Source organism: Pseudopipra pipra, chromosome 1 (genome assembly GCF_036250125.1).
Source record: "Pseudopipra pipra isolate bDixPip1 chromosome 1, bDixPip1.hap1, whole genome shotgun sequence".
In the NCBI taxonomy this organism is placed as follows: Eukaryota; Metazoa; Chordata; class Aves; order Passeriformes; family Pipridae; genus Pseudopipra; species Pseudopipra pipra.
In genome coordinates this window covers 29,942,653-29,961,296 of record NC_087549.1, presented here as the reverse complement: position 1 = coordinate 29,961,296, position 18,644 = coordinate 29,942,653, and the positions used below count along the sequence as shown (strand labels likewise).

The following is an 18,644-nucleotide window of genomic DNA, read 5'->3' as shown; positions in this document are numbered from 1 at the left end:
TTTTAATTTAAAAATAACAGATTCCCCATATTACATTTAAAAATGTGAAAAGCAAAGGCTGGCAAGTCAAGAACTTAGAAGACATTATGGCTAATGTCAGAATTGAGATTGCTTAATGTCTTAATTTCTCCCCTTATGGCATATGATTATAACAGCATTATATTGTTACAAGTTATTTTTCCTTGGAAGGACACATTATATCCCAATTCTAGTAATGTATTTTTAAACACAGAAAATGCTACAATGGGACTATTATTCCTACAAAGTTTAGAAAATGTATAAACAAGCAATGAAGCTGATAGTGGAAAATAAGAAAATAAGAAAACACAAGCAGGTTGCAATTTAAAGCGTTAAGAAATCAGACTTCTTTGTACTAAGACAATGCTGGAAGCCCCAAGGGAAAAAAAAGAGGAGAACACATCTGTTCCTATCGACGTCAAGGAGGCTATGGGCCAGGATCTGCCCCTGTACACATACAACTGCCATTACTTCCAGCTGAAACAACTTGTAACTTTGGATTGAACTGGGTCTTGTGCATAAAAGTCAAAACATCATAGTGTTATTAAGTGTCGCAAATTACTATCAGTGTATTTTGCTAGTGCCTAACAATACTGTACAAACCGAGTCTTTGACCAGTCCCTGCCTTGAAAACTTAAGTGTCCCAGTCTAAGAAAATACGCAACTAGCTTAAGAGGAGGATACCAAGAAGCACTGGCAGAGGCTTTCTGCATCCAGAGTTTGGTTATTCTAAACTATTTACAACCAGACCGTATTACTTGAAAATTCCTGTTGCTGTAGATTAGAAAATAATGTACTGAATCCTTTTAAATTCATATTCTTTTGACAGTTATCAAGTGATCAATCAGAATTTACTTAAATAATTATTCCCTCCCATGCCACGGCCCGAGGGTAAAAGGAATAGGGACGCAACACTGCACAAAAGGGGTTCTGACTCAGTAGAAGGTCAGGGGTGCAATGCCACTTTATTGGGGGAAACAGGGACTTATATAGGGTATGGGTAAGGGGAGGTTCCATAACTGGGGCGGAGCATGGGATTGACAACTCAGGGCAAAATGGGATTGGGGAATAGGAGAAAGATGGGTATCCAGGGGAAGGGGCCAATGGGAGCTCACTCTGCACTGTGGCATCTATCAGCCAATCAGTGAGAGATGAGTGGGAAAACTAGGGGGGAACAAAGGAGTAAACAACTTTCGGTGGGAAAATATGAGGGCAAGTCCAGACAAGCCCTGAACCATATAAACCAAGGGTTTTTATGGGGGTACATTGAACATAGTATAAAACTGGTAATAAACTGGGGTATAACGTGAAAGTCCATGGATTAATAGTCTTTTCAGGCCCCGTACACATCTCTCCAGGCCTTAAATCGTTCCCAGTCAGTTCGGTGCTCCTCCTCATCCCCAAATGGTTTGGAATGATTGCAGAAATACCTCTCTACTTTAAGTATATTTTACTGATGATGGTTTTAGTTATGTCTACTTCGATATTGTTGACATTGTAGTTCCTCTTGCAATGTTCTTCTTCATCAGAGGATTTTTGAGTCACTATTTCTGCCATAGATATTACACCTCAACCAATTGAACAAAATGTGTCCACTTACTTTATTTATTTAAAGGCTTATAAAGCTTTAATAGAAAGAAAGAATAAAGAAGGGGTAAGGAATTGAAACAGTGTTCATGGAGAGACAACAATCCATTTGCTTTTTAAAAATATCTGCAGAAACAATACTTCTAATATCAATATTTTTAAATACTGTCTCTTCTTAGTAGAAAGCCTATAGCAGTTTTTATTTTGTGCATAATTATATTTGTGGGACCTGAAATTATAAATAGTGTCAGAGGGATCAGCTGGGCATTAACTTATTAAGGGGTGTAACTCAGGGTTCTTATGGTGCATTCTTACATAGTATTCAATATCAGTAAGACTATTTTATATCCAGCAGGGACTGTACTCTACTATATTCTCCATGGGAACTGTAAAATAATGTTCAGTATCTTAAACTGCACTGCTGGTGACATGTGACAATTGTTTTTTTCTGTCATTTTTTGAATGCTTATGTAAAATTTTTGCCCAGATCTGTTATAAAAATTGGTGAAATTTTATAAGAACTGCTTATTCATTGTCATGTTTTCATTTAAATGCAGTCTGAGGAAATCCAGAAAAACCCTGCTATTAAAGTGTACATTAGTATTGAGTTTAGTATTAAAAGGGGAAAAAAAGCCTATGGCAAACTATGATAAATAATTTGGTTATAACAGAATTATCTATTGTTCTCCAGGAAATAGCACATTGGCTTGCACTGCAGAGACTCCAAAAGAATCAGAATTTTGGAAGGCATGAAAAGAACTTAACATAGGTAACTGCCACATAAGCTGGGAGATATGGGTTCTTTTTTATACTTGGTACAACCATTTTTACCGCTGGTACCAAGCAGACTGGTAAAAAAGCTAAGTCAGGTCCAGGGGACTTCATTTTATTAGGAACTTCCTGAATGTCCTAATGCTCATGAAAAGTCTTACATAATTTCTATATATATTCACATATGTATATGTGAGCAAGATTGCAATGAAGTATTTCCTAACAAGAGAGATTCAGAAAGCTCCAATAAGCTACTAAGTACTGTTATACAATCTATGGCATAGGTTTTTGGTGCAGTAAATGAATAGGTAAAAATGAAATGAAAATTGGCCCATGGGAGTTTACCTTACTCTGTCTCTAAACATGGACCAAGAACTTAGGAAAGACACACACATTCTCTAAGTTACAGAGACAATGAAGTCAAACCTAGAGGCAATGTATGAAAGTATCTTCTCAACTTTACTATTACAATTCACAGCTCATGTATACGTGCATATTTGCCTTGTTTACACAATTCCTACAAATTATTCTCTGGATGGACTTGATTCTTGTCATTTGTTCTTATTTTTCAATGGTCAGAAATATCAGTGGTCACTACTTGACCACTTGATCGAAGTGTCCGCAAGTCACTGGTTAATTGCTAAGAAGAAAGAGCTTTCTGTAAAACCATTTGTTAATCGTAACACACTTTCTACTGACAACTGTTGCCACAGCAAACTCGAACACATAAGGTGAGATACAACCAGGTCAACAAAATTCCATATCTATACCAGCCACAGTTGATATGTGATAAAAATACACTTTCCCTTCTCAAAACTTTACAACACTGCTAGCTCAGAGTCATTCCAGAATCTCTAATATTTATGAATTTTTCTTTCCTTTGTGATTTTCAGATGTTGAGTCTCTAGTGTATAATCAAAGTTTTGCCTTTTTTTTCCATTAAAACTTTATCCCAGCTCTATGATTTTGCTCCTCATCTGGCTAGTATGTAATTCTAAACATCCTGTATACTGCTTGTGGTTTTTACCCAATTTTAATTAATTTGTACTTACTTACCAAGACCACTACTGAAAATGCATTAAAAAAATCAAATCCAAATTTTTGAAATCCTACCCCTAACTTTTCTCCAGAATGATATCTTAACAGGACAACTTTTTGACATCCTTTGTATACCTAATCTTTCACATGTACACCTATCTCTATATTCTATATTTTATCAAATGGGTTCTTTAGTAAAAACAGCCCTGAATTTCAGTGTTGCATGCTATCATCAATTGGGTCATGTAACTGAAATTTCCTAGGTCTCTTCTATTTTCTTAAATATTGGTCAGTCATGGCTAGGCTTCGCGAACAAAGACTTGGGAAGGGCTCTACCCACGTTTGTTGCAAGCGCATTGGTGGCTGAAAAGGCCAATATAAGTCCGGTTGCAAAAGGCACAACAGAAAGACTCCTTAGATGGTATATTCTGCAAGGCACAATTCTTTCTGCGTTGCCTTTTCTCCTCAAGGGTGATCCTGCGTGCTTTCTCAAAAGCATCAGCAGCGTTATAGATGGTGTGTCTCCAGGTCTCCTGATTGGAGGCCAGAGTAGACCAGTTATGGTGATCAATATGGCCAAGGCTGAGATGTTGTTTCAGGGAGTCCTTGTATCTTTTCTTCAGGGCTCCTCTCTTGCGGCAGCCGGTGGCAAGTTCACCATAAAGCAGCTGCGTTCTCGCTCCTACCCTATTCACGGTCTTTTTCAGCATGATGCTCCAAAGGGCCACGGCAGACCTCGATGATCAGGATGGAATCTACATTCAATATCATACTGATGGAAGCCTTTTCAATCTAAGGCAACTGAAGGCCCACACCAAGACCTTAAACCATCTTGTCTGGGAGCTGCTTTATGCTGATGACGCCGCCCTTGTTGCCCACACAGAAACAGCCCTGCAGTGTTTAACATCCTGCTTTGCAGACACTGCTCAGCTCTTTGGGCTGGAAGTCAGTCTAAAGAAGACAGAAGTTCTCTATCAACCAGCACCTCAGGAAGTCTTCCATCATCCCCACATCACCATTGGCCAATCAGAACTCAAATCAGTCCAGCAGTTTAATTACCTAGGCAGCCTCATCTCCTCGGATGGTAAGATTGAGGGAGAGATAGACAACAGGTTAGCAAAGGCATATAGTGCTTTTGGAAAGCTTCATAAAAGAGTTTGGCGAAATAAACACCTGAAGAAAAGTACAAAGATCAGTGTTTACAGAGCCATAGTGCTGTCTACTCTTTTATATGGATCTGAATCATGGGTCATCTACTGCCACCACCTGCGTCTCCTAGAACGCTTCCATCAACGCTGCCTCCGTACAATCCTAAACATCCACTGGTCAGATTATGTGACCAATACATCTGTTCTAGAGCAAGCAGCAGTCACAAGTATTGAGGCCATGTTACTGAGAACACAGCTGCGTTGGGCAGGGCACATCTCCAGGATGAAGGACCATTAAATATTGGTACTGCCTGACTGACTCCAGGAATAAGGTATCAGCTTTGACTTGAAAAATTTAGATGGAGCTTTACTCCTGAAACTTGAACACACTCTTGATTTTAATTTCACTGTGGAAGCAGTACAATAATCCATTTGTATACATTCATTCATTCCCCTTAATTGTTTTTCCTTTGCTCCACACTTTACTCTAGTCATCAATTATCAAGAAAGTGAGTACTCAGGTTGTGGAAGACAGCAGAGATTTTTCACCCCGTCCTCACTAAAAAAAAGAGCACAACTTCCTCATTTAGTAATTTCTTTACATTTTTACAAGTGATGCACCTTTTATTATTTATTATTTATTTTAACCATCTACTTTAATTTGAAAGTTGGCAAATCTCATCTCATCCTTTCTATTTCTTAGCTCTAAGCCTCAGCTTTCTCCTCCTCCTATTTCTACTGTCTTGTTTAAGTCACTCCTTTTGAAGATAAATACTGAGTCCTCTTTATACAACATTCTTCTCATTTATTAAAGAAATTTCCAGACTTTCACCATATTCAGAAGTTCAACAGATTTCACAATTTCCTTCTATTTTCCTGACAGCATACCTTTTTAAAGCTGAAGTACTTAGATTTCAATCAATTTATATTGGCATTCATTTTAAACTGATTGAATCCATAATTACTAAATCAAATATTATATTCTCTGTGTAGAACAGGCTCTGTGAATGTTGCTAAATGATGAACACCTATACATTTTTCTACTAAAATAAAATCCTATAGGTGTCTTACCCATATGTTCTTCCTTGTTTTTAGCAATTATGTATATTGAATAGTACTAATTAAACCTTTCGGGGAAAGGGTATTTGCTTTTCTTGAGTTTGGAATGTACTGCTACCAAGGAAATAATAATAATTAATAATAATCATTCTTGCTTTTTAACAGATGAAGGATTTTCTAGTATGCTGATCATTTAGTGGATTGTGTTATGAGTTGCTGAACCATATAGCCCAACAGAAGAGAGGCTGCCATAGCAACATTTTCCTAGGTCTAGTCAATAGCAAGTCTGAACACATACTCCTAACAGGCGCACACATTCTTAACAGGCACACACACACAGTGTACGTACACACAAATATATATATAAATATACACATGGCCAACCACACAGATCAGTGTAGATAGAAACACTCAAGCAAACACAAATGACAGGAACGGTGAAATCCTGACCTCCTCTCTGGCATGAGTCCCTGTAAGCTGAAGTGTGACTCTTGCTGCTGGCACTTGCACCCCATACCGAGACACACATATAGAACAGGGAGACCTCTCACACAGTAAGATTTAGATATATAGTCTAGTCTAGGAGAGACTGAGCTGATCAGGTGCAGGGCATAGCCAGACAAGCCTACTGACCAGCAGTTTGTTTACATGGGACTAGCCCTATTTACCTCCTTATCTTACCTCCCACTATTTTCTCACACTTGTTAATTCCCATATCATCTCAATTCCCTCCTTTTCCTGCCTTTGACTCTTGCTCTAAACATCCCATGCTAAGTTTTAACAAGCTCAAAATGTTCTTCTAATTATGTGTCCTATGCCCCTAGGTAGTTAACACCCTCAGTCTGTGAGGTGATACATGGAGATTTTTGGTTGGCTGCTGAGTGTTCCCCCAGCTTTATGGGGCTGAGGCTTCCCTGGAAAGGGTTGGGCATGGACTCCCTTTCTCTGACCGGGCTCTCCTGCCTGCCCAAGTGCCTCTTGGTTCCTCTGTGCATGTGGAGATGACCCTTTAATCACCTAATCTAACACACTGTCTCCTGAAATTAAATATCATTGTTGAGTTGCTGCCAGGTCTGCAATGCCAATCAGCAGAAGAGGTTCAAGGCAGGAAGCAAGCAGAGGCAGCCCAAAACAGCACAACTGTAGGACTAAGGTGAAAAGCCTTACCATAACCGCTATAAAAATAAACATAATGAATTTCCAAAGAGGAACTTAGGCTCAGAGTTTTTATATTTCTTCTGAGAGACTGCAATTAAGGACTACACCTTAATGAGATTCTTCTCCCTTTTTCTGCTTCCCTCTACCACTACAGACAACCGTTCTATCTATACCCAGGCCATCGAAACAGCTCTTTTTGTTTCAGACCTTACCACCATGGAAATCATCAACACTTCCGATTTGGGTCAACTCCAAAACCTTGCTGAGGCACCACTTGACCACCAGGTCAATTAAGCTGGCACAGCACCTTGGAAACTCCAGTGTTTGATTTTTCTGGGAGCTTGTCCAGCATGACTTGTCTTGACTAGACACAACTCTTCTTTGCTCACAAAATATGAAGGGCTCTTAGACTACAGTGATCTGACATGCACTGGTGACATGTATTATCTATCTGAACTCACTGCCTGGTGTTATTTATGCAGCAACATAGCTGTGCTTGTCCTGCACATGGGATGGGTCGTGGGATTGTAAACTGTGATAGGAATCCAGCCTCCTTTATGAGCCTGTCGTTACTCAGTACGTGCACAGCACTCTCTGAACAACAAAAATAGACATGGTGCCTACTGTTGGGTCTCAGAAATATCAGGACGGCCTTGGTAAGGGAGAAGCATGCCCATGTGACCTTGAACACAGCATAGTGCCCTTCCTCTGTTCTCCCCTTCCAGGCACAGAGCAGGAGCTGCTGCCAGAGGAACTCCCTTCCTCCCGCCCCGGGAGCGCTGCATTTTTTAGGGGCGCGGGCTGCGAGTGCTGGCGCGCCCTGAGGCCGGGAGGTGAGAGTGGGAGCTGGGTGCCCACACACGAGCGATTACAGCGGATTTTCCTTCGAACAGTGAGACAGGCATACGGCTCTCCCGGGGGAGGCTCTCCTTCGGCCTTGCAGCGCTGCCCTCCCGCGTTCCCCGCCGCTCAGCCCGGTACGGCCGGGCGGGCTGGCGGCGCGACCGGGACACACAGCCCCACCAGCCGGGCGGCAGCGAGGGGACTCCAGGGAGGGGAGGGCTGAGGGGGGCGGAGTGGCTCATCCCGCCGCCGTGCCCGGGGAGGGAGCCCCGACCCGCCGCCAAGCGCCGGGGAACGGTGCCGCCCCCGCAGCCTCCCGAGCAGCCAGGCACGTGCGTTCCCTCGGGAGCGCCGGCCCCTCCCGTGCGGGTGCAGAGCCAGGGCCCCGCAGCGCTCGGGCGGCCGGGCAGCGGGGCCGCCCACCCCCCCGCGGCGGGAGCGGAGTGCGGCGGCCCGGGGAGGGGGCGGGGAGGATGACTTCATGCCGCCGGAGCGCCGTGAATTTAGGAGCAGCAGCAGCTGCCGGCGGCGTCGGGATGTGGGGGTGAAGTGACAGCGGGAGCTGCTGCCAGCCGAGGAAGGAACAGCACCGGGCACCCGCAGAGCCCAGGGGCTCTGGGCCGCCACCAGCAGCCGCTGCGGGAGGGAGGGAGGAAGATGCGCTGAGCCGGTCGCTGAAAGGTGAGCGGGAGCTGCGGGCGCGGGGGCTGCGGCGCTGCCTGGCCAGGGGGAACGCTCTGGCCCGCCCGGCTGCCCAGCGCTGGCACGGGCTGGGGCTGTGCTGGCCCGCCGAGCTTCCTTCTCTTTCCCTCTCCTGCCTTCTCCCGCGGTTCCCTCCAAAACCGGCGAGGCTGCTCTCTCCGAAGCTCCACAGTGTTGCGTTTTATCTTTCGTTGCCAGGATGTGCGGTGGCCCCGTGCCAGCCCCCGCTGAGCGGCCCGGGCTGCTCCCGGTGCCCGTGTCAGAAGGGATGGCGCGGCCGAGGGGCATTTTGTCAGTGGCGCAGCACAGGACGGGGGCGAGGGCGGGAGCGCTGTGAGCACTGCGGCAGGTGCGGGACTGCGCCCCGGGCTCCCCCGGGCTCTCCTCGGCTCGATGTGCATTCCTCGAGTGACGGGTGATGGGGAAGACATCTTAGGGCAGAAGGATTTCAGGAGAACAGAAGCAAAAAAGGATGTCGTCTCATGTACAGACCTGCATTTGGAAGTCGCTTCACAGGAAACTAAAGAGTGTAGAAGTTGGAGAACCAGCCCTTACACCAAAATGGATTCTGTTGACTTTTTCGGAGAGTTGTGTGGTTTTTTTCTTTTTCCGTTTTTATCATTCAGCACAAGATTCGTGATAAACAAAATAGTAGCAAAATTCAGATGAATGTTTGTTATATGGAAGAATTAATGAGTTGCTCTTTCACCATATCATCTGTAGAACTGGAAAAAATAAGAGGGCATTCAAATTGTAGGTTGGCCGTTGACGTTGCTCATTGTTTGTGGTACGTACACAGGTCTCAACATCAAATCAAAAGTGTTTTTGAATTGAGTAGAAGAGAAAAAAATCTGCCCAGGCTGGTTTTTTTTTTTTTAATTTGTTCTCTAAGAAGAAGAGCTTGCCCTGAAGCAGATATGGCAGTACAGGAGGCTAGGGTTGGTGTGCAGAGGGAGATCATTAGAATAAGCACTATCTGCGGTTGTAATGGTTAATAGATCTATGTGGTTTGGAAATGAAAACAGTGAATGTCTCTGGGAAGTAAACTATTAATCTCTTCTTAATGAAAAAGGAAGCAGGGTACTGGAAGCTGAAGGGTATTTTATTCGATGTCAATTTACCTGTATGTTCATCTTAAAGGAACCCTACGTGTTCACAGAGAAGCTCAGACAGTTGTGGGATTCTTGGTTGAAGGCTCTGATCATGGTGCTAATGATAGAAGTAGTACTAAGGGAGGTAATGGAGTTGCTTGGTTTGTTGTCATTATTTCTGGGAAGATGTTTAAATACATGTACTTGCCTCAATAGTGTTGCTGGGTGTGCAGAAGACGAATGATGGCTACAGAGACAGAAAATGTGTATAAAAGACAATTGAGGCTTCACAAGGCTGAAACAAAGAGCGAGTGATGAATTGCAGTGTCAGAAATCAGTCCAACAAGCAAGTCTTGCCCTGAAGAACAGTCATTAACTATGACCCCGTATAGGCTTGTTGCTTTAAGCGCATCATGGCATATCCAATGCATGTATTTCAGGCTAGAAAAAAAATCTCATTTTGTCAATCCTGTATCTTTCATCTACCAGCATTTATTTTGTTCCTGTAAAACACTTGAAAGTGTTGGTTAGGACATTTCTACTGTTTTTTCCTTTCTAAAATAGAGCATGGCTGACTGTCTCAGTGGTTGAAATGTTGTAGTCATTGGCTGATTTCTTCTCTAATTGTGTGTTGTTGAAAAAAGAAACCATTTAGCTGGGTTCGGATGCTTCACATATTAGTCCACCCATTTGATATAAGCTGATTTCTTCACTGAATGGCCACCCGATCAATTGTTGCAAACACAGGGTAGTATGAGTACTCACTAATGTTGACAAAATATTATCCCAGTAAATTTAGCTCTTTGTGCTTCTTGGCAAACCTAAATAATATTTCAAAAGACTCGTAACATTTTTTAAAAACAACATGGTGTCAAGGATTAATTGGTGAAGAGCCATACTGCAAATTTGAATTACTTTTGTTTTTATCTTGTGTCCTCCAAAGGCAAATGGTGTAATGTGCATGTGTCCATAGGAAAAATATGTACTTAATTATCAATGTGAATTTAGTTAAATGGTGTAACTAGTGTAAATCCACTTCCTACGGATTTCTCTCCTAGAACTCTTCTTCCTCCTTCTGTTACTGTAACTTTCATAACTCTGCCAAGCAGAGAAAAGCATCTTTATTGTGGTTGATCTGGGGCAACAGCCCTGTTGACTGGAAGAACAGCCTAGTTGGCCAGCTGGTTGGTGCTAGACAGACTGGATAGCAGCTGAGATTTAGTTGCCTTTTCCTCAGAGGTTCTGCTGTTTTGGAACACTTCATCTGGGTTAGCTCTTCAAATTTGGAAGAGCTTAATTATCTTTGAGATTTCTAGGCCGCAAGTCAGCCTTTGAAACAGGAGGTTCATTTGCCCAGTTTTATGAGTGGGGGCCATATGGGTGTGTTTGCATAAAGCTTGTTTCCTTAGGAGAACAAACTGGAAAACCCTGTGACCTTGAATGCACTTGAAGAGGTTTTATTTCACTTGTCCTTTCCACGGGCTGAAATGGAACAATTCAGTTAAATATATTTTCTATTATTATGAGAATATTTAAAGCTTGTGTTTCTGAGTGCTATTTGAATTAACTGAAATAACCATATTTCAGAGTGAGCGTATAATTTTTCAGATATGTTGTTACTGGGCTTTTAGTTGGATTATTTTTTCAAGTTTAAGAATTCCTTGAAGAAAAGCTTGAGCAGGGCGTAAGGGGACAAATATTCAAATATGAACTTAGAACTGTGTACTTTAGCATGTACAAACAACAGTATTTCAACAGTAGTGGTACCATTTATTCTTTTGAAAAACCAATGCATTGACACTTTCCAAATTTACTTCTTGTGCATTTCTAGGAGAGAAGAAATTTCCATCTGAAAAATAAATGTCGGGCATAAACTGAAACTTTGTCTTCTATTATGCAGATGGATTTTATGTTGAACTAATTATTGTCAATAGAAGATCTTTATGTGAGTGCCCAGTCAACTGCAAAGGTAGTAATCATTAAGGAGAGCTTGATAAACTCTAAGATAAGAGTTTTATTCGTTTATAATATATTAGTGATGGGAACAAGACGGGCATTGATTATCTTTTTATCTTGAATTGGATGTAGTCAAGTAAGTCAGCACTTCACAACCCAGGTAACGAGCCCCTGAGTTTACTATGAAATATGGAAATAGAAGTGCAGAGTTTGCATATGCTTCTTGCAACAGCAGCCTGATTTAAGCCTTTCCCTTGAAGGAGATTGCATGTAACAGGAACACAAGCACGAATCCATTTATTTGTATTGCTTTCATGATGCATTGAGAGCTTAGCTTTGAGGAAGTCTTCATATTGTATAGTCTTATAAAATTACTCTATTAAGACAATATTATAAAACAAAACAATCTGATTGTACTAGAACTGTATGTTTCCAGTACATGTCCCAGTCTTTAAATATAATCTTATCAGAGGAGAAAATAACACAGAATGGACTCTCATAGGATAGTTGGTGCAAATGTCCCAGCCAGACCAAAAAATTTAGGGTTTTTTTCAATTTAATTCTTATGGTAGCACCAGTAAGGGTTTTGTCTTCCCTGACATACTGAAGATATGCTGCATTTCTGAACTGGCCGTGTTTCTGTGATTGTAAATTGATTCCAAGGTATCTCTGCCCTTCTCCCCTGGCTGAACCAAGTATAAAACATGAACTCTGAAGAAGAGCTGCAGTGGAAGAATTTCCGTGTTAGCTAGTGTGTAGTTTTCTCTAGCAGAATTTAGGTTGTTTTCTAACCTTTATTAAAGTGAATTAAAAAATTTTCTATATTGCTGTTCTTTGCCTTTACAGGATTCATAGGGAATTTGACCTAGCTTTTATAGCAAGTGCCTTGTCTCTGCAGTTATGCATCCTTTCTGCACTAATGTCCCAGTAATGTCCCAGTAATTCATCAAATGTGATAGGCAAATAGGTCTAATACCAAGATCCAATCTTAGTTTCTCTTACTTTTATTGCCTTTTGTGTCACATCTTTGTTATAGTACCATTCCAGAAGATCCAAAGGTATATCAAAGTTATCTTGGCAGCTGTTAGCTAGCCCGTAAAATGTGCTGCAGTTTTAATGAGATCATATAGATCTTAATATATCCATATAATTTTATATATTATATAATATATATATTTGCTAACTACTCACTCATTTGCCTTCTACCTCCTACAGAATTTCTACTTACACATATGGTGAGCACATAACTTTGGTGAAACGATCTCACCACCTGTTGTTTTAGAATAGCACAGATGCTTATTAATGGCCCTTCCATGATACTGTTTATAGTACATGTTAAACCTCACTTAAAATACTGTGGATCATATTGGTAAAGGATATTATTACTTCAGCAGCAGCCTTAAATTGGTTCCTGTTCAGCATCTTGACTTCACTTGCTGATTGTTAGTAGGTAGGAGAGAGGTAAACCTCACAAAAGAGTCAAAGCTGTGATGCTTATTAAGAGAGCTGTCATTGAATCCTTTACAAGTTGTTCTGTGAAAATGCTGCCGTTTGGATAGCTAATCAACCTGAAGAACTTCAAAAATCGTGAGCACACAGATTCTCTACATTCATAAGTCTCGAGTTCAGCTGATGATCAGGCCAAGGCTCAATAGCAGAGTTTTTGCACTTCAAAGCAAGGGAAAGTGATAACTACAGTACTTGAGCCTTGGCCAAGAGTGTCTCCTAATATATGAGATAGATATATATAGAGATATGTCTCTCTATATATAGATATATATAGAGATATATATATATTTTTCTTTTTTTAGTGGGAAAGTCAGTTTTAAACTGACTAAACTAAGTTTAAGTAAATAAATGTTCCACCAGCTCCTGGTTTTCTTTGTTCAATCTCATCAGTCACTTGGATTCTCACCTTTGCTTTCAAAAAATTTTGAGAGTTCTGTCTAATATGTCTGATCTGCAACTCTCTACATTTTTCTTTGAATTGTTTTTTTTATTTTTTTTGTCTAACCCAGTCAAAGTGGCAGTTAAAAATGTATTTCTCCTTTGAAATAATCTATCCACAGGTAGACCAAGAAAAATTCTTGACTAAAGTTAAATGACAGTTCACTTTAAGTTTGAAAGCACAGTCAGTATAAACAGAGTCTGCTGCTTTCAACCTTCCCATGGTGCTTGCTTGAGGCACAGAAATTTCTTGATATCTGCATGTTGCTAGTGAATTCCAAGAAAACACTATTATACACTGAAAAAATATAGAACGGAAAAAAGGAACAAAAGACGTGTCTCATTTAATTTAGCAAAAGCTCCTAGTAACTAGTAGGACAAGTGGCTTTGGACTTTTTGTGATTTTTTTTTTTTTTCAAAATATGAAATATATATGAAGAATTTACTTCTGTTCGTGTGGTACATGACAGATGGCACTGATTGTTTGTGTTTAGTATTGCAAATAAATTAAATTATAGCTGTTCACACTAGAACGGTGACTGTCAGATGCCTGTTCAAACTGTATAGGGTGGGTAAAAATCTCTTCTTATTCAATAGAAAAACTCTGTGGCATATGATAGATGTAGCCTGTGAGAATATAAATCTGCTATTAAAATGAGATGGCTGGCAAAATTCCAGTAAAGGATGCTTAGAGAAGTAATGAATAAATTAGATGGAGTAATCATCCTTTGATACAGTCTCCCAGTGTTTGGTGCTCAGCATTGATTAGGAGTTCCACGAGCATAAAGCAGTGTTTGCATTATTATGTTTAATTGCAGGAGGCATCATTTCCTCATTGCATGTTTGGTTGATCTGATTTCTGTTCACAGGCTCCACACTATCCTTTGGCAGTTATATGATTCAGTGCATGTGGAGTGTAAGGAAGTCTCTTTGTTTTCGCTTAAAATTTGTTACCTAATGGTTTAATAGGGACCTTTTTAATTGTCATGATGCGAGTAATGTTAAACAATTGTTTCCTTTTCAGTTTCTCAGGAGTCAAGTTTTCACATATTTCTGTCACATTCTTCTTCCTCAAGAACATCTTCCTCTGTTCACTCTTTCTGCATATATAGGCTGTTTCATATCTGATTCATTCTTTTGTCACTTTTTTGTATGCTTCCAGAAAATTTTATCTGCTGTGCGGTGGTCAGAATTTAAGAACTCTATTTAGTAGCATAATAATTTCTATTTATATCTCATTTCTTTTCCATTTTTTTCACTATGCATATTTTTCCAGTTACTAATTACTTTTTCAATTGGACTGATATCTTGTGCCCCTGTTAGGTTAGTTTTCATTGTAGGATCAATAAAATAATATGTTTGTATGACTGCAAGGAACTGATGCCATTAGCAAGAGACATAAAAGTTGATAGCTGGATATCAAAAATGAATATTTTAAATGTAAGAAAGAACAAAATACAGTGTGTGGCCTTAGAGAGCAACAGAGAATCAGTCATAAACCCTACCTTTGTTTTGTGTTACTCTTGTTTTAAAATTGTTGGATGATGGCAGCTTTACTGAGTTGAGCTAATGTTTGTGAGCTCAGACATAGCAAGCAAAAAATAAAAGAGAATAGGATTTGATAATGCATATAAGAATTGGAGCATGTGAAAATAATTCAGACTCTAAAAGGCAGGCATGATGTGAAACACTTTATTTAAAAAAAAAAAACCCCAAACCTAAAAATAGACTGCTGCATTTTAAGTAACTGTTATTTGTAAGGTCTCATGGAGTCAAAGCGTGATAGGAGATGTGAATGGAGTCTGTGCATAAATATAGAAGCTGTATGACTTGAGAGAGAGACGTAGCTTATCAAAATGGATTACAGCATGCCTCTAAAGCCTAAGGGAACTACAACGTTTTGTTAGTGAAATAAGCCCATTTTATTGTATATTTGTTTACATACAGGGTACTAATGTTTATAAACACCAAAACCTTTTCCAAGCAAAATATTTGTCTTGAATAGGGAGTTCCCCAAGTTATCCTGAATATCTAGAGGCTTTGTCCCCATGTGTTTATTTGCCTGCAGAGAGTTCAGGCAAACTTGGATGGCAGCAAGAATTGTACAATGCCACTGTCATTCACTTCTAAGTGACATTATGCAAAAATAATGCCAGCACTGCTACGTGTCCTTTTAAAGTCTAGGTTTTGTATCTGTACTTAATGTGGTACTACTAAGGCCTGGCTGGGGCAATGGCAATATTCTCTTCAATTTTACAAAATCAAAATCAATGATACATGGTGAAAAACAGGTGCAAAGCCTTCATGCATCCCCAACACGTGCACAAAGCGTCTCCGGAACAGATCAAGTTTGAATGGCTATTTATAGAAGATGAACATGATAGCCCTGTGCCCGGAGGAACACAGATGCTGGATAAGAAATTTAAGCATGTAACATCACTTCCTCGCTGATACTTTCGTATTCATTACACGTTCATGTGACAGTAGGCTTTTAATATAAGGTAATAATGGGGAATGATTTCATTAGCATTTAAGGAAGAAATTGCATGAAGGTGTTTTGCATGGAATGATGCATTAGCTAATTGTCACACTGGAAGATACTTTTCAGTTGTACACTCTGCACAGTTATGCAATTGCTGTGGAGACCAAAGAGCAAGGAGAAACATTTTTGCTATCCTCTTTTTTTCAGATACTGGAGAAATGCATTATTTATGTAGCACCTTTCATCATGGAAGATCTCAAAACATTTTTCAGCACTTCCATTTTCATTGGCAACATTTGGAAGTAAGGGATGAAAGCTGTTATTTAAACATTGTTTTCCCGCAGTTGTATAGCTGATAAGACTGCAGATCAGAGTTATTTATGCAAATCTCCAGAAAAAGGTACTGATTTCTGATGACTGCTGCAGCACGCTGAACCGTGCTATTTCCTTCCAAGCAGAAAATTCTCTTTCCTTTCACTTTTGTGCCTCATAGAAGCAATTTTTGAAATCCATTCATCCGTTACAGACTGCTGCTCTGCTTCTTAAGCAGTGTTTCCAGTGGGACAACACACTATGCAAATATATTTTGTGTAAGTGTATTAGGTTCTCCAAGTCCACTCTTTGCTAGCATTTCTCCTCTTCCATCCTCTTCTAGCATTCTTGGTCTGGCTAAGCTATGGATTGGTTCCCCTCTTGCAAGTTTTGCAAGCATTTTTTTTTTCTTTTACTGAATTTTTTAGTGTAAAATTTTTGAGTTTATAGTTGTGTCTCTCCTGGTAGTACAGTATTTCTTAACTACTGTCTTGAACGTTTATTTGGAGACTAACAGGTTGCATATCTTAAACAAATGCATATGATTTCTTAAGCAAACTACAAGGCAGAATTCTAGTAAGAAGAAAACTTTAGCACTGTTCTGGGGTCAGCATCCAAATGGCTGCCTATCTTCCTGTGGTGGTATGTTGCTTTAATTTCCTACTGCAGTGGGAGGGGAAAAAAGGTGACAAAAATGTTCCAAGTTTCCTCTGCTTTCCAGACTACATAATCTGAGTCAGTTGCTGAACACTGTGTATTCTTTGAGCCTAAGGCAGCACCTGAGCACCTCATTTTGGTGTCCAAGCATGTTTTTGTCAAGTAAGCTCTCCTATCCAGCTCCTTCTGAGAGGAGCAGTTGTCTTTGTGTTTAATAGGGATTCATTACACTTTCCTCTCAGGGCTGCTCTTCAGTATCATCTTTCATAATTCTTTTCTTGTATGAATTTTGGTAACAAGTTTCTGAGTTTGGGTTTGGGTTGTTTTTTTTCTTTTATGAAATGGCTATCAGCAGGATCAGAGTTGCAACCTTTGCTTTAAGTTAAACAATGTCTGTGAATACTTCTGGGGACTAGAACATTTTGATATATGACTGTTAAGCTGTTGCCAAGTATTTTTGTGCATTGTTGATGTGTGTCAACTTGTTCTTCTGAACAAGTCAAAACTTGGTCTGGGAATTAGTGTGGGTTAGATGCTATTTCCCAGTAGGGGATTTTAAGGTTGTTTAGAAAATAAATTTTCATATTAGAAGCCTCTTAGTTTACCTGACTCTTCTTTGATGTGGTTGCTGTTGAGGCAGACCAGATTTTTAGCTAATTTGACTGTCTTTTCTCTGTTCAAGCTGTTGAAAACAGTGGAAGCTTTCCTCTGGTATGTGTCTTTCAGCTGATATTCCTTCTGTGACACTCTTCTTGAACACTTACTTAATCATATCTGCCATTTCTTCTCTTGAAGAAATTTCAACTTCCCATCCCCCTTTCTGAAGTATTCCTGTTCTGCTCATAGAGCAGTAATTTCAGTGAAGTGTTCTAATTTATCTCTGTTCTCTGAATGCGTTTGAAAGCCTTGTCAAGGAAAGCAGAAATATTTTGGAGTAACGTGGTTTTCATAGTAACAGTTGTAGATACTTTCAGTAGTTTTACTTTCTACATATGTTTTTCTGTGTGTGATGTGAAATCCAAGGTAAGTCATAATTTAGCACTCTAATTTGGTTGATTCTTCCTATATAGTGCTAATTTATAAAATAATTATCATTCTGATAACAGTGGCCAAAATATTAGACTTTTATTTTGTCACCAAGGGTCCTCTCTTTTAAGAGATTCTTGTGTAAGAAAGGACATAGATGTGGGCAGGTTGGAAAGAAGTTAGATAGGAGTTAAATGTCACCACAAGAATGGGAGGGTGGATCTAGTGTGTGTCTTTCTGCATAAGTCAGATATAAGAACTAAAAACTTAATTGTATACTCATACTAATGTTGATATGGCAGTTGTTTGTCCAGTGGCTGAGTTTTTCCCTCCTCCTCCATATAAAGTGCCATCTCTGTGGAACTAACGAGTGTGAGACCAACATGAATGAGAGAGTAATTGCTTTTACAAAGATCAGTAATAGCAAAATTTGAGTAACTTGAAGTAAAGGTAGCCGTGATCTCTACTCTGAGCTTTTCCTTTCCTGCATATGTGTGTATTTTGGTATTAGCTAAGGGATTCTACCTTATAGTTTGGGTATAAAGACTTCTTAAAAACTAAGGAACAAAGGCTTCTGTGTTGAGGTTTTTATTTTGTCTTTCTCATAGGTTCATGTTCTTCTCTCCAACTAGCCAGCTCACTGAAAGCCAAAATCTTACACTGGGCTTGAAGGCTCTTTATATCTAACTTGATGTATCACTAAATGAGAAAGTATTCAGGAAAGCTTGAAAAGATTCAGTAGGATTAAATGGTGAAGCAAAGGGTTTATTCCATGCAGGAGCAGCCTTTGAAAGCTAAAAACAGCTAAAGAAAGAGTCATTAATTGTGGGAAGTTAACATGTAAAATGG

At 40.0% G+C, this 18,644-nt stretch overlaps 1 protein-coding gene across 1 annotated transcript in view; it reads left to right on the top strand.

Annotated features, from left to right (window-relative positions):
• The first annotated feature begins 8,097 nt into the window (after positions 1–8,097).
• Positions 8,098–18,644, top strand: part of PKIA (cAMP-dependent protein kinase inhibitor alpha) — a 45,100-nt gene continuing 34,553 nt past the window's right edge. Inside the window, exon 1 of the mRNA XM_064650249.1 lies at positions 8,098–8,303. The gene's annotated coding sequence lies outside the window, so the exon portion shown is untranslated. The remainder of the gene's footprint in view (positions 8,304–18,644) is intronic.